The 12880-nt window shown below is 51.1% G+C and overlaps 1 long non-coding RNA gene across 1 annotated transcript; it reads right to left on the bottom strand.

Moving 5' to 3' along the window:
* Positions 1-260: 260 nt before the first annotated feature.
* Positions 261-12567, bottom strand: LOC119869625. The gene is made up of 4 exons (XR_005371376.1): positions 10761-12567; positions 7725-10337; positions 3427-3566; positions 261-2039 (listed from the first exon to the last, which is right to left on the bottom strand). It is a non-coding gene; the product is annotated as an uncharacterized LOC119869625 (long non-coding RNA).
* Between the last annotated feature and the right edge of the window lie 313 nt (positions 12568-12880).

Raw genomic sequence — 12880 nt, forward strand, 5'->3', positions numbered from 1 at the left:
ATGCTCTGGAAGTGTTCTGTGTGGCTGCCCTCACAACGACACCACACCCCATGCCCGCAGATCCCATTCTCAACTCCGGATCATGGATTGTGGTCCAAGGGCCCAGGACCCTCGAGTACATGGGTGCAAGGAACAAGATGTAAGCCCGGAGAACAGATTAACACAGACTTAAAATTACATGCTTACAGGGAATCTTTGGTTTTAACATATAAATTTTATTAATTTCCGGAGAAGGAAATGGAAGAAGATGCTGTGATGATCCTGTGCCCACAGCAAAGCTCCCAGCTGGGCAAGAACAGACTAGTAAAGGGGAGGTTTGGAGCCAACCATCCCGCAGGGAGCCTGTCACCTCGCCCCTGCTCACTCCCCGGGCTCCTGCCCACTGCGTGGCCCTCGGTGGCCTGGCCACCCCCCAGCTGAACGCAGAGCTGCAGTGGCCCCCGCATCCACCACGCCGCCCTCAGCGCCGGGAGAGGCCGGTGCTTAGCAGCGCAGGAACCCAGCTTCAGAGAGCTTGGCTGGTTTGCCTGCACCATCCTCCACCAGAAACGGTTGGAGGGCCGTCTCCACTTTCCCTGGAGAAATAAACACGGCCCAGAGGTGGGGGTGCAAGAGCCAAGTGATTTTCTTTGCTTCCGAGTCCATTCTGCATGGTCCCGGGGCTGAGGACTCACGGGTCTGTGGGCAGTGCAATGGCATTGGGGCAAGTTCACGCCCAGTGTCTCGCCCACAGCCGCCCCCCATTTCTGCTCTGATAGGTCAGCACTGGCAAGGTCATGCAGCCTCGCGGAGGCAGCTGCTGGAACTTAGCAAGATGTTCGACGAGTCACAAAGGCCCAGTGGGAAGCGTGGAAACACGGGCACGGTCATATTCACGATCCCTGGAGGTGGAGGGTGAACCACGCACCACCTCTGCATACCGTGGGTTCACAACAAACAGTGACACTAACACTATGCCAGCATTTTTGTGTCCATGGTTCCGATCCGGGGCAATCATGTCACCCTGGGACGCGCGGCCAGGTCAGGGGATGCTTTGGGTTGTCACAACTGGGGGAGGGACCTGGGAGCCACCAAATATTCAGTGCACGGGCTGGCCCCCCCGCAGGGAGCAGCCCAGCCCCCAGTGCCTGCAGGGCCAAGGCTGAGGTTGAGAAAGCGGGAGTCCATGCCTTACCTGTTACTGACGCATTTCTTCACACTCTCATCACACCTTAAGTAACCCCAGGCTACACACTCAGGGAGTATCACAGTTATAGGAGTGACCTGGTGAGGCAGGCTGGCAGCAGAGTGCAGAAGGCTCTGGAATCAGTTAGGCTGGCTTATAATGGGCTGAATAATCACAACCCAAGTGGGAATAATCAGCTGAGGTGAGTGACAGCTGTCAACCCAGAGGGAGGACTCTGTTGCTCAGAACTCTGTCCTGTGCCAGAATTACATCAATAACCTGGACAAAGACTTGGGAGCAAAGTTAATGACATTTTCAAGTTGGACAGCTCTTGAAGAGATCCTAAAAATAAGGCTAGGACCACCAAGGTGGGAGTGTATAGGGACAAATGTGAAGTTCTGGACTTGGGGTCCAAGCAACGTAGGTCAGTCTGCCTAGACCATGCTCACAGGGAAGACTCCCTGCCTTCTTGTCGCTCACAAAGTGCTCAGGTTAGCTGCAAGTCAGATGAGAATCGCAGAGGTGACCGAGGGCACACAGCAGTACCTTCTGACTCTGGCACAGCTCCTTGCAGCATGTTTCCACGTTGTGTTGGCTTCTCTGACCAAGCCTCTGATGTGTGGAAGAGGAGTGCCAGGGATATCATTAAACTCATTTTATAGATGGGATTTAGAGAAGCCACATAACTCAGTATCACAAAGAGCTGGGTTTGGAAACTGGATGTTTTATTCCAAATCCTATGTTCTTCTAACTCTGCAAGAGCCCTGGAGAGGTTGTGCAGGATGGTTGAGGGAGCTCCCCCAGGGCCCAGTCTCTCACCAGGGTGGACCATGAGCCCTGTGGAGTTCAAATGGGAGGAAGATCCCTTAGGCACCTGGACAAGATAGAGAAAAGGAATCAGACTTTTTCACTCCAATAGCTAAGTACGATGGAGCGAGGGGCTTTCCATCCAGTGTACCCCATTTGTGTACAAAGGAAACAGATCATTTGAATGTGAAGAGTTCCGGGGAATATTTTTCACATGACTCTTTCTTGGGGGAAGCTGCTAGAGGATGAGCTATAACTGACCACGAGATAACTAGGAAACTAGGAAAATTTACACAAAGGATAAGCGACAAGTATGTTTGAGCAAATTGGTCAGAAGTAGAGAAGGTGTTAGTGAAAGAATAGAACACAAATATCTTGTGTTTCAACAACGCAGGAGCCACAGAGCCAACAAGAGTCAAGGGGAGAGAGGATCATCAACCAATACGGACTTAAAATAATTCTTTGTTTCTTCATCAGAATCGCCGAGAGACGAGAGGTAACATTTAGGCTGACAGATGAATTAAGGAAGCACATAAACAGCTATAATAAATCACAAGTAGTAGGTGCTAAGAAAGGTAAGTTTTGATTAAAGCTGGGGTGTGGGAGAGCAGGAGGAGGAGGAGGAGGAAGAGAGAAGCCACTTTGTTGTTGCTTATGGCAGGGAGGCCCCGGACCCTGCCTAGGGACTGAGAGTGGTTCAGGCATTATAGTAAGGCATGGTTATAAATGACACGACTGGAATGCAAATAGAACCTTCTTAAACTTCAAAGTAGTTAACATTTAAGAGGTTTACAGCCACAGACCACATCGTAAAACATTGCTTAAGTACGTGTGTGTGTCTGAGGAAACAGATTGATAGATACATACACACATACACACATATATGTATTAGAAATCTCCTCTAGAGAGAAATAGGTAGGCATAGATATAGTCATATAATCTGTACCTATATATGCAGATAGATATACCTAGATATCACAGCACAAAATAACAGATTAGAATCAAATGCATTCATCTCACCAATAACTGTAAAAGGATTTAACTCATCTATCAAAATAAAAAAAATTTCAAATTGGATCATTGCATTAGATATCTACTGCTATGTAACAAGTCACCCCAAATTTGGTGGTTGGAAACAGCAGTAGCTATATTTCGTGTCTCATAGTTTCTGAGGGTCAAATGTTCAGGGGAGGATTGACGGATGGATGCTTGTCTGCTCAGGGGACCGCCTGGGGCCGAGGGCTGGTCTGAAGGTTCAGCTGGGCCAGGAGGATCCACGCCCAACATGGCTCCCTCACGTGGCTGGTCAGGTGGGTCCTCTCCACAGGGGCCTCTCCATAGCTTGACTTGAGTGTCCTCACCAACATGGCATCTCACTTTTCCCAGAACAAACAATCCAGAGCCCGGAGCAGAAGCTGCAATGACTTCTATGACCTAGACTTAGAGTCATATACCATCATCTCTGCCATCTCTTCCATTGCTTGAGGAGACCAGCTCTGGTTGATGTGACAGGAACCCACCCAAGAGGCAGGAGACCAAGGGCTGAGAATCTCTGGATGCCACCTTGGAGCCTGGCTGTTCCCCAGCTCTGTGGCTGGATTCAAGAGATTCACCAAGACTGTTATTTTAAAAGGTTAAAAAATCAAAGTATAAGCAAAGGCATGCAAAAAAAAAAAAAAAAAAAGCAAAGATCTCAGTCTTAATATGAGGCTGGTATTTTTTTCTTTTTTTTTAAGATTTATTTATTATTTATTTATTTGTTTATTTATTTATTTATGAGCGAGAGAGAGAGAGAGAGAGAGAGAGAGAGAGAGAGAGAGGCAGAGACACAGGAGGAAGAAGAAGCAGGCTCCATGCCGGGAGCCCGACGTGGGACTTGATCCCGGGTCTCCAGGATCGTGCCCTGGGCCAAAGGCAGGGGCTAAACCGCTGAGCCACCCAGGGATCCCTGACTGGTATTTTTTTCAATCAAAAAACATTAAGTGAGATAAACAAAGGCACATTGAATCCCTCAGCATTGCAGTTTATAATATAGATGTCACAGTTATAAATATTAATACATTAAATCTTATAAAAGAAAACAGAAATTACAGAAGAAACAGGGAAATAGGCAGACACACATGATTTATAGGAGATTTTGTTTCATCTGGTTGTGTTACCCTGCTCCCCTTTTCTTGCTTTCTTTTGGATTATTTGAATATATTTTTAGTATTCCATTTTAAAGGATCTCTTAGCTTTTTGGCTTATCTCTTTGTGTTATTCTGTTAGCAGTTTTCTAGAGATTGTGATAAACTTACCTGAATCTTGCAGTCTATCTAGAATGACTACCGTTTCAAGTGCACCACAGAACCCTTACCAGCACCCCGGTCCCTCATCCTCCTCTGTTCATGTGTCATGTTTACTAAATCCACATGATAAATGTACCCAGAAAATGCTAGAATATTTGCTCTCAACAGTTATACATATTTCACAGAATTGCAGAGGAGCCGAGGAGTGTATCACATCTACCTGGGAATTTCCCGTTTCTGTAGCTCTAACTCCATTCGCAGAAACTGGCCATGTTATAAATCACAAAATAACTTCAATTCATTTCAAAAAGGAGAAATAACGTAGAAAAGATGTTCTAACCACAGTGTAACAACACTAGAGGTTGCTACAATCACAAAACCAAACATAGGCCTGGAAGTTTTACAATTCCCTGTTGATCAATACTTGAGTCAGAGCGAAATTGAAAGCAAAATTACAGAATTTCTGGGAAATAGTAATAATTGAAATACTAGATAGAATTTGTGGAAATACAAACAGAGCAAAGTCACAGACTTGAATATTTATATCAGTAGAAAAAAAAGAAATTTAATTAATTCACCATCTTGCTCAAAAAGTTAGAGACAGTAAGCTATAATACACTCAAGTAAAGCAGAAAAAATACCCAGTAAAGAGAATAGAAAAAAAAAGTTCTGAAATAGAATAACAGCTGAATTTATGAATAAATCAAAAATCTGGTTAATTTCTAATCAAAGAAAAAGTGAGAAAAAAATAGAACAGAAAACAAGGAATGAGAGGTGATATAACCCTCAGGCCCTGGGCTAGGTGCTTTCCCCATATGGTATCACAGTAGTCCCATGGGAATAGCTGTGAGTAGAGTTATTATTAATATTTTTTAAAGATTTTATTTATTCATGAAAGACACAGAGAGACAGGCAAAGACACAGGCAGAGGGAGAAGCAGGCTCCATGCAGAGAGCCCAATGTGGGACTCGATCCCAGGACCCCGGGATCACGACCTGAGCCAAAGGCAGACGCCCAACCACCTGGGCGTCCCTATTATTATTTTTATCCCCAGTTTACATGTGAGACAATGAGGACCCAAAAGGTCCTGTGGGTCCCCCAGCTGCCATGACAGGTGGACCCAGAGCACAACCCGAAGCTGTGAGGTCAGCTCAGTGCTTCCCCCTCCCTGGGACCAGGACCACTTGGTCGGAACGTGTTTACAAGCATCCGGTGGCGGACAACTCCTGACCATTCACCAGTCCAAGTACCCTGGCCCTGCTTCTTTGTCATGCAGCAAAGCGGCTGACAAAAGGAGCCCAGAGAGGAGGACAAGATATATTCTAGTCTTAGGCGGTTTTCCACTTAGCTGGTCAAGATAGAGGAAACTGTGGTCTACAAAAAATTAAATACACTGGTGCCCTTTGACTTTTGTTGCCAGTCGCCCAGCGAGATTATGACAGGCCGTTCAATCAGCAGAATTGGAAACACTGGCCCTCCTTTTGGGAGATAAAATAGAGAGCTGCTTCACACCACGCCCCTAGTCAATTCCAGATGGATTGAAACCAAACACGAAATACAGGCTACAAAGATTAAAATCCTAAAGAGGAAAATGTACTATCATCTTGGAGTGGGGATAGAGACATAGTAAGTGTTTACAAATTAAGAAATGACCCAGAAGAAAAACGGACAAAAGACCCGAACGGGCAATTTCCAGAAGGGGGCAATGAAATCATTGTCCAATAAACTCAGGAAACACTGCTCAACCCTCTAAGGGTCAGTGTGTGGGAATTATAGGCGTGCAGGTTTACAAGTGCTCATGGCTAGCGCTGGCAGGAAGCCCGGGGGTCCACACACTGGCTCTGGGGGGACAGCCACAGCACCCTCCCAGGGCCTCGCTAAGAAAGCCCACAACAACTCCCATTCTGAAGGCCAGCAGTCCAAGATCAAGGTGTTGCAGCGTCAGGCTCCTTCCTGGGAGTGTCTGTGTCTCTGTGTGTCTCTCTCCCCTTAGGAGAATGCCAGTCATTGGATTTAGGGCCCCCCTAGTCCACCGTGACCTCATTTTAACTCGGTTACATCTACAAAAACCCCATTTCCAAATGAGGTCGCCTTCAGAGGCATCGGGCAGGTGTGAGTTTTGAGGGGAGGCCATTTGACCCAGAATAGCACCTTAGCAACACCTTTGTAATGTAAATGTGTCTGCTCTTGCCTTAAACCCTTCCCGTAACTGTGTATGTGCCCTACACACACACTAGGCTCCCATCCGAGACACGTGGGAGCAGGTGCGCTGCAGCCTGCCTGGCGCTACCACCAGTGCCCGGAGCCAGGCCCGGGGGCCATCCACATCCGGAGGCATTAGCAATCCCCTCAGCCCTACCTCGGAACCCGCTCACTCCCACCCTCCGCTGTCACCCCCGCGCCCACTCCCCCCCGCCCAGGCCGCACACTGACACCTCTGGCACAGTCTGTGGCTGAAGCTTCCTCCTTGGCCCCACGCTTCCCGAAGGTTCCGACCAACAGATGATTTTGTCTCTCACTGCGAATCAGATGACACCAGTCCCAGCCTCAAACTCTTCCCTGATGTCTGTTATGGCTGGAATGTACATGTCCCCCTAGGCGTCCTCTGTCCAAGCCCTAATCCCCAGCCTGGCTGTATTTGGACCCAGGAAGTAGTTAGGGGTCCAGGAGGCCATAAGGTGGGGCCGATCCGATAGGGTTAGTGTCCTGGTGGGAGACACACCCGAGAGCCGGCACTCTTTGCCTTCACCGCACACCTGGGAGGGGCCACGTGAGGGCCCGGGGGTGGGGGCGGGGGGAGAAGGTGTCCACCTGCAAGCCGGGGGCGTCCTCAGGGTCTCTCATCAGCCTGCATCTTGACCTGGGGCCGCCAGCCTCCAGTGCTACCCAAAGACGTGAGGATTTCTGTTGTTTGTACCCCCAACCTGTGGTATTTGGGCATGTGGCCTGAGCTGCTCAAAACAGCTCTGTCTCCTGTGGAATAACACGCAGGAGCTCTGCCCTGGTCACCCCCTGGCACGTGGTCCCCATGCAGGCCAGGCCTGCTCCCACCCCAGGACCCACCCCAGGACCCACCCCGGCTCTGCCCTCCACTGTGGGCTCCCCCCACTGACCCAACGTCAGCAGGCAGCCCTCCCTTGATCACAGGGTTTATTTTTTTAATATTTTATTTATTAATTTGACAGAGAGGGAGAGCACAAGCAGGGGTGTGGGCAGAGGGCGGGGAGCTGACTCTATCCCAGGACCCTGAGATCATGACCTGAGCCGAAGGCAGATGCTTCACCAGGTGCCCTCTTGAACATGGAGTTTAAAATAGGCCCTCGATTCCTGCTCATCTGCTGTTTTCCCCCCATCGGATCTATCCCCACCTAAACTCAGCTCCCCCGAGCCCTCCGCTCGCCTGCTTGGATGTGTGGCCCCCACCGGAGGGAAGCTCGGGGAGCACAGGCCCCCGCCTCACTCACAATGTCCGGGACGTGGTGGGAGCTCCGAAATCAGAGTCAGTGACGCTCAGCGACAGAGACAGATACTTAGGAACACGCGTGACATTCTTATGCAGAAAGCCATCGCGGTGGCGAGGTCCAGGGCCCCGGGGGGCTTCGAGGTTCTCCCGGGGCGGGGGAGCCAGGAGCTCAAAGCTATTTTCATAACAGGAACATGGTATTTCCCCTTTTCTGCCTCATTTCCAGTGGCTACAGGATATTGCCGCGGGCAGCAGGCAGATGCAGACAGGAGGATCCAGCCGTCAACCGCCGTATAAGGCAGTGCCAGTCTTCTTGATAAAAGCCTCTGTTTGGGAATAGTTATTTTTCGTACAAACATGTTACATATATTAACCTGTGATGGGTTTATTTTTATTTTAAAGTGAGTTCGTTTATCTTAATTTCTTGGTTTTAATTTCTGCTGTGGTAAATGTCGGCAGATGTAATCCAGCTCAATGAAAACTCTCTGGGGTCCTCCGTGATTTTTAAGAGTGCGTGGGGGTTCTGAGACCAAGCTTGAGAGCTGCAGCCACTGACCCTGTCCAGCCATGGGCGAGATCCCAGTTGGTCTGTTTTACCCCTGTTGTCTTGTCCCATTCAACAGACAAGTCATAGGTCAGCGTGCGTAGCACAAGCCTTTTACGTAAAGTTGAAGAAACTGTAATAACCATTTGTTTAGCTGTATTTCTGCATGCATGCGTCCTCACAGCAAATTGGCCATGGTTGGCCATGGCCATATGAGGCTGACTTCCAGGAGGGGAGCAGAGGAGGAAGGATTCACTTTATCCTAGGTGTACCTGTACTGTGTGCATCTTTGTATGATGGGATTTATTCCTTTATGACACAGACTCTTTTTTTTTAATTTTTATGTATTTATTTTTTTGAGTAGGCTCTATAACCAACCAGGAGTCCAGCATGGGGATAGAACTCATGGTCCTGAGATCACGACCTGAATTGAGATCAAGAGTCAGACACTCAACCGATGGACCCACCCAGGTGCCCCTGGACCCCCTTTTTTTAAAAAAAAGAATGGAGGGGAAGTGAGAGTCTCAGGGGCACGGAAGCCCAGCACAGCAGGCCGAAGTCCCAGACCGGGAGGCGGGCCGCCTGAAGCTTTGGGAGGCCTCCTGTCTGGGAGCCCGACACACGGCGACGAGAGCAATACCAAGGCCAGGCTGCACACTGGCGACGCTGACCCAGTAGGTGGGGGTCCTGGGCCCGAATGCGGCAGCTCTGAGGGCACCTGCTGCACACAGACGTTGGAGAGCTCGGAGCGTGGCTGGAGACTTGGGATGTGACCCAGTCATGGGCGAACCAGAAATGTGCACGGTGTGGCCTCTGGGGCAAGGCCACATCTGTCAGGATGGCAGGCGCAGTCTTGGGTCACAGAGCACCCCCTGTGTACTGGGGCTTCACTGACACTGTAAGGGCTCCAGGAGGTGCACCTATGGGAGCAGGCTCACAGCGGGGGGGTGTGCCTGCAGCATCCTGTGGTCATCCTAGGCCAACTAATGCAGCCCCTCTGGTGGCCGATGTGCTGGACCTACAGCCAGAAACCATGTGTGGCCTTGAGAGCGGTGCCCTGGGGCTCGGAGCTTCGGGCTCGGGTCTGCCCCAGGCAGGTGGGGATGGAGCGGGGCCGGCGGTGACAGCGTCAGCCTCTTCCCGTCACAGTGGGGACTTTGTGCACGGGACCGCAGATTCAGTTTACTTCTCTTTCCCGAGCATCTCTTCTCAAGCCCCTACGCCGTCCACAGCTTCTCTTTCTGAGCGGACATCAGCACTGCTGTGATCCCAGCTGACGCTGCTTCGCTGTGGCTGAGGAGCTGGGGTGGGGGGGCAGGTGTGACACGCGGCAGCACCTCAGGCCCCCCAGCGCACCGGGCCACCGAGAGAGACACACGTGCCAAGGCCTGGGGCAGCGCCTTGCTCGCCTCGCGGTGCACAGCACATGCAGCCCGCTGTCGCCGGCCGGCCCTGGCTGGCAGGTGCAGCCTCGGTGCCGTTCTAGCTTCTACCTTCCCTCAGGTGGACTCTCAGCGAAAAGCCTAAGCCATGAGTTTCCTGGTTTGCTCTGCATGGGTGGTGCAGGTTTCGAATTCTGACTCTTTCTGGTGAGTGGGGACCCAGGGCCAGCCCTCACTGCTGGTGCCTCAAGGAATCTCTCACCACATCGCTCCTGATGAAGACGTCGGGAGTCTGCAGTTAAAGTGCTGGAAGAGCACACATGGCCCAACTTCAATTTCAGGCTGTATTGTCCCTTGAGGTAAATATTGATTTGGTATTTAAGTTCCATCAATATTTACCTCTTAAGTCAATAAAGCTTGATGTTTATCTCCACTGACACTGGTATCTGCTTAGACTTTATTCACACTTCCAGCCTGTAATCAAGGCTTCTGGAGAAGCAAATGGGTATCATGGGCCAGGACTCCGGGGTGACCCAGGATGACCCAGGGTGACCCGGGATGAGGCTCCCCCTGGGCTGTGCTGCCCTGCGTGGTGTCCAGGTCCCTCACCCCGACCTTGATGGCTCCATCGTCATGTAGTCAGAAGGACGGCACAGGCCGTTTGCCTCAGGTCAATGAATGGCAGCACCTGGAAAACGAAACACGGTCTTTCCATCTGGACAGACAAAAAATATTTGCGCTGATTGTGGCTGGTTCGGCTCCGAAGCAGATTTCTGGGGAGAGTTGGGAAAACAATCAGATGAGGGCTCTGGTTTCCAAAGGTGGGGTGGCGTGGGGGAACAGGAAGGTCTCTGAGCCCTGCACCTGCACACGCTGTGCTCAGGGATGGAGGGCCCAGCACCAACCCCACCAGCGGCAAAGGGCCCCGGGAGGAGTTCCCAGGCCACATGGTAGTTGGGGAGAGTGGGAGGTGGGCCAGGCCACATGTCTCCACCTACTGAGGACAGAGATGCTGCTGGGATGGGCTCTCCCATCACTTTCGTGCTGTGCATTCGTTACTAGCCAGCAGGTGCTCTGCGCCCTCTGCCCTGTGCGCCGGAAGGGGACAGACCTGGATAGCCTTCAGCAGGTGTGGCAGTCAACTTCACGCATCACGTGGCCAAGCCTCAGGTGCCCAGATGTTTGGTCAGACAGTGCTCCGGGTGTCCTCCACAAGGGTGTTTCAGGACGAGATGAGCGTCTGAATCTGCACACTGAGAAAAGCAGGTTGCCTTCCCCCTGGGGCAGGTGGGCCTCACCGATCAGCGGGAGGTGTGGATGGAACAGAGCGGGTGGGGGAGCATCTGCCCTCTGCCTGTTTCCGAACTGGGACGTCGGCCTGGGACATCTTACCCGGTGGTTCCCCTGGCTCTCAGCTTGCACAGTGCAGCTCCTTTTTTATTTTTTTAAAGATTTTATTTATTTATTCATGAGAGACACACAGAGAGAGGCAGAGACACAGGCAGAGGGAGAAGCAGGCTACCTGCAGGGAGCCCGACATGGGACTCGATCCCGAGACTCTAGGAACACACCCCGGGCTGAAGGCTGTGTTAAACCGCTGAGCCACCTGGGCTGCCCACACAGTGCAACTCCTGGGACTTGCCAGCCTCCGCCGTCACATGAGCCCACACTCCACCATGCACACATGTCTATGTTTATATCTCCTCTGAGCTCTGTTTCTTCAGAGCAGCCCGGCTGATGCTCCGGGCGCCGCGGCAGGCCCTGGGGTGAGCTGTGCTGCACTCACGGATCTGAAGCCTGTGGCTCCCATGGCCTCTGGCCCTGCATTGGCAGGGACACGACAGGGACATCTCCTGGCCTGCCAAAGGACTGACCAGGGTGAGGTCCTGGTGTTCTCAGATGGCTGGACTGTGTCTAGGGGTGATGAGGCAATAAACTCTCTGCAGCGTTTAGTCTTTGGCCACGGGCACCAGATGCGGGACCCAGCACCAGGTGCAGGACCCAGGGCCGGATGCATGGGTGAACGTGGCATAGGAAGCTGTCTCTGCCGTCACCGCCAGGGCCCTTAGGAGACCTGGCCAGAGGTGCAGGTGTGCAGTTAGGTCGGCCTGGGGGCAAAAGGCAGTGGGCTGAGGACGTGGGCTCCCGAGCTCGGGAGATTGAAAGAGCTTGACAGAAATGTAAATATAGCTATTTCCCGTAAAATGTTCACATGAAAACAGAAAGGACATATCATCCTCATTTTTAAATGAATAATAATATCATTATTTTTAAATGAATTACTAAATATTGTTAAATGTTCTCGGTTTTATTTTCCAGTACAGGAGAGTTCTAATCAGTCATTTCTAATGCGGAAAAAATATCAACAGGTGTAATCCCCAGGAACAACTGTCCCTTGGGTCCTCAACACTGCTGAGAGTGCAAAGAGGTCCTGGCACGCTCAGGATGGTGGCTTGGCCCCCGCTGCCCACACCACCACACTGTGTTCCCTGTCACCTGCCACCCCGGCCTCTCAGATGACCGAGAGAACAGCAAACACATCGGGCTTTCCATTTCCCAGGCTCTGCGCTGAGCCCTTTGCAAATATTAACTCACTTGATCCTTGTGTAATGCCATGAGGTGAGTACAGCTTATTACCTCCCATTTACAGGGGCAGCAGAGCAGGTGACGGCACTTGCTCTTGGCCACACGTATGGGAACGGGCAGAGCTGGGACAGCTGCTGGGCTGTGCTGTCTCCCACACCAAATTATCAGCCACGGATGCTCACGGAGCTGCATCCTCTCAAAGTACACTCGTGTTTCAACAGCCGTCTTTGGGGATCCCTGGGTGGCTCTGCCCTTAAGTGTCTGCCTTTGGCCTGGGGTGTGATCTAGAGTCCTGGGATCGAGTCCCACATGGGGCTCCCTGCATAGAGCCTGCTTCTCCCTCTGCCTGTGTCTCTGCCTCTCTCTGTGTGTCTCTCATGAATAGATAAATAAAATATTTAAATAAATAAATAGATAGATAGATAGATAGATAGATAGATAAATAAATAAATAAATAAATAAATAAATAAATAAATAAGAGCCATCTTTGATGCCTGGCCCTGCGGTTCGTAGTCACAGGTGAGGTGACCACCTGTGGCCGAGAGACGTGTGCTGTGTGGTGTGTGTTCGGCAGGTACCCTAGCAGGGCTGCCCTCACCAATATGCTGCCCTGGGGGGGACAGACAGAAACTTACTTCCGCACGG

The sequence above is a fragment of the Canis lupus genome, chromosome 16 (assembly GCF_011100685.1).
Source record: "Canis lupus familiaris isolate Mischka breed German Shepherd chromosome 16, alternate assembly UU_Cfam_GSD_1.0, whole genome shotgun sequence".
Classification (NCBI taxonomy): Eukaryota; Metazoa; Chordata; class Mammalia; order Carnivora; family Canidae; genus Canis; species Canis lupus.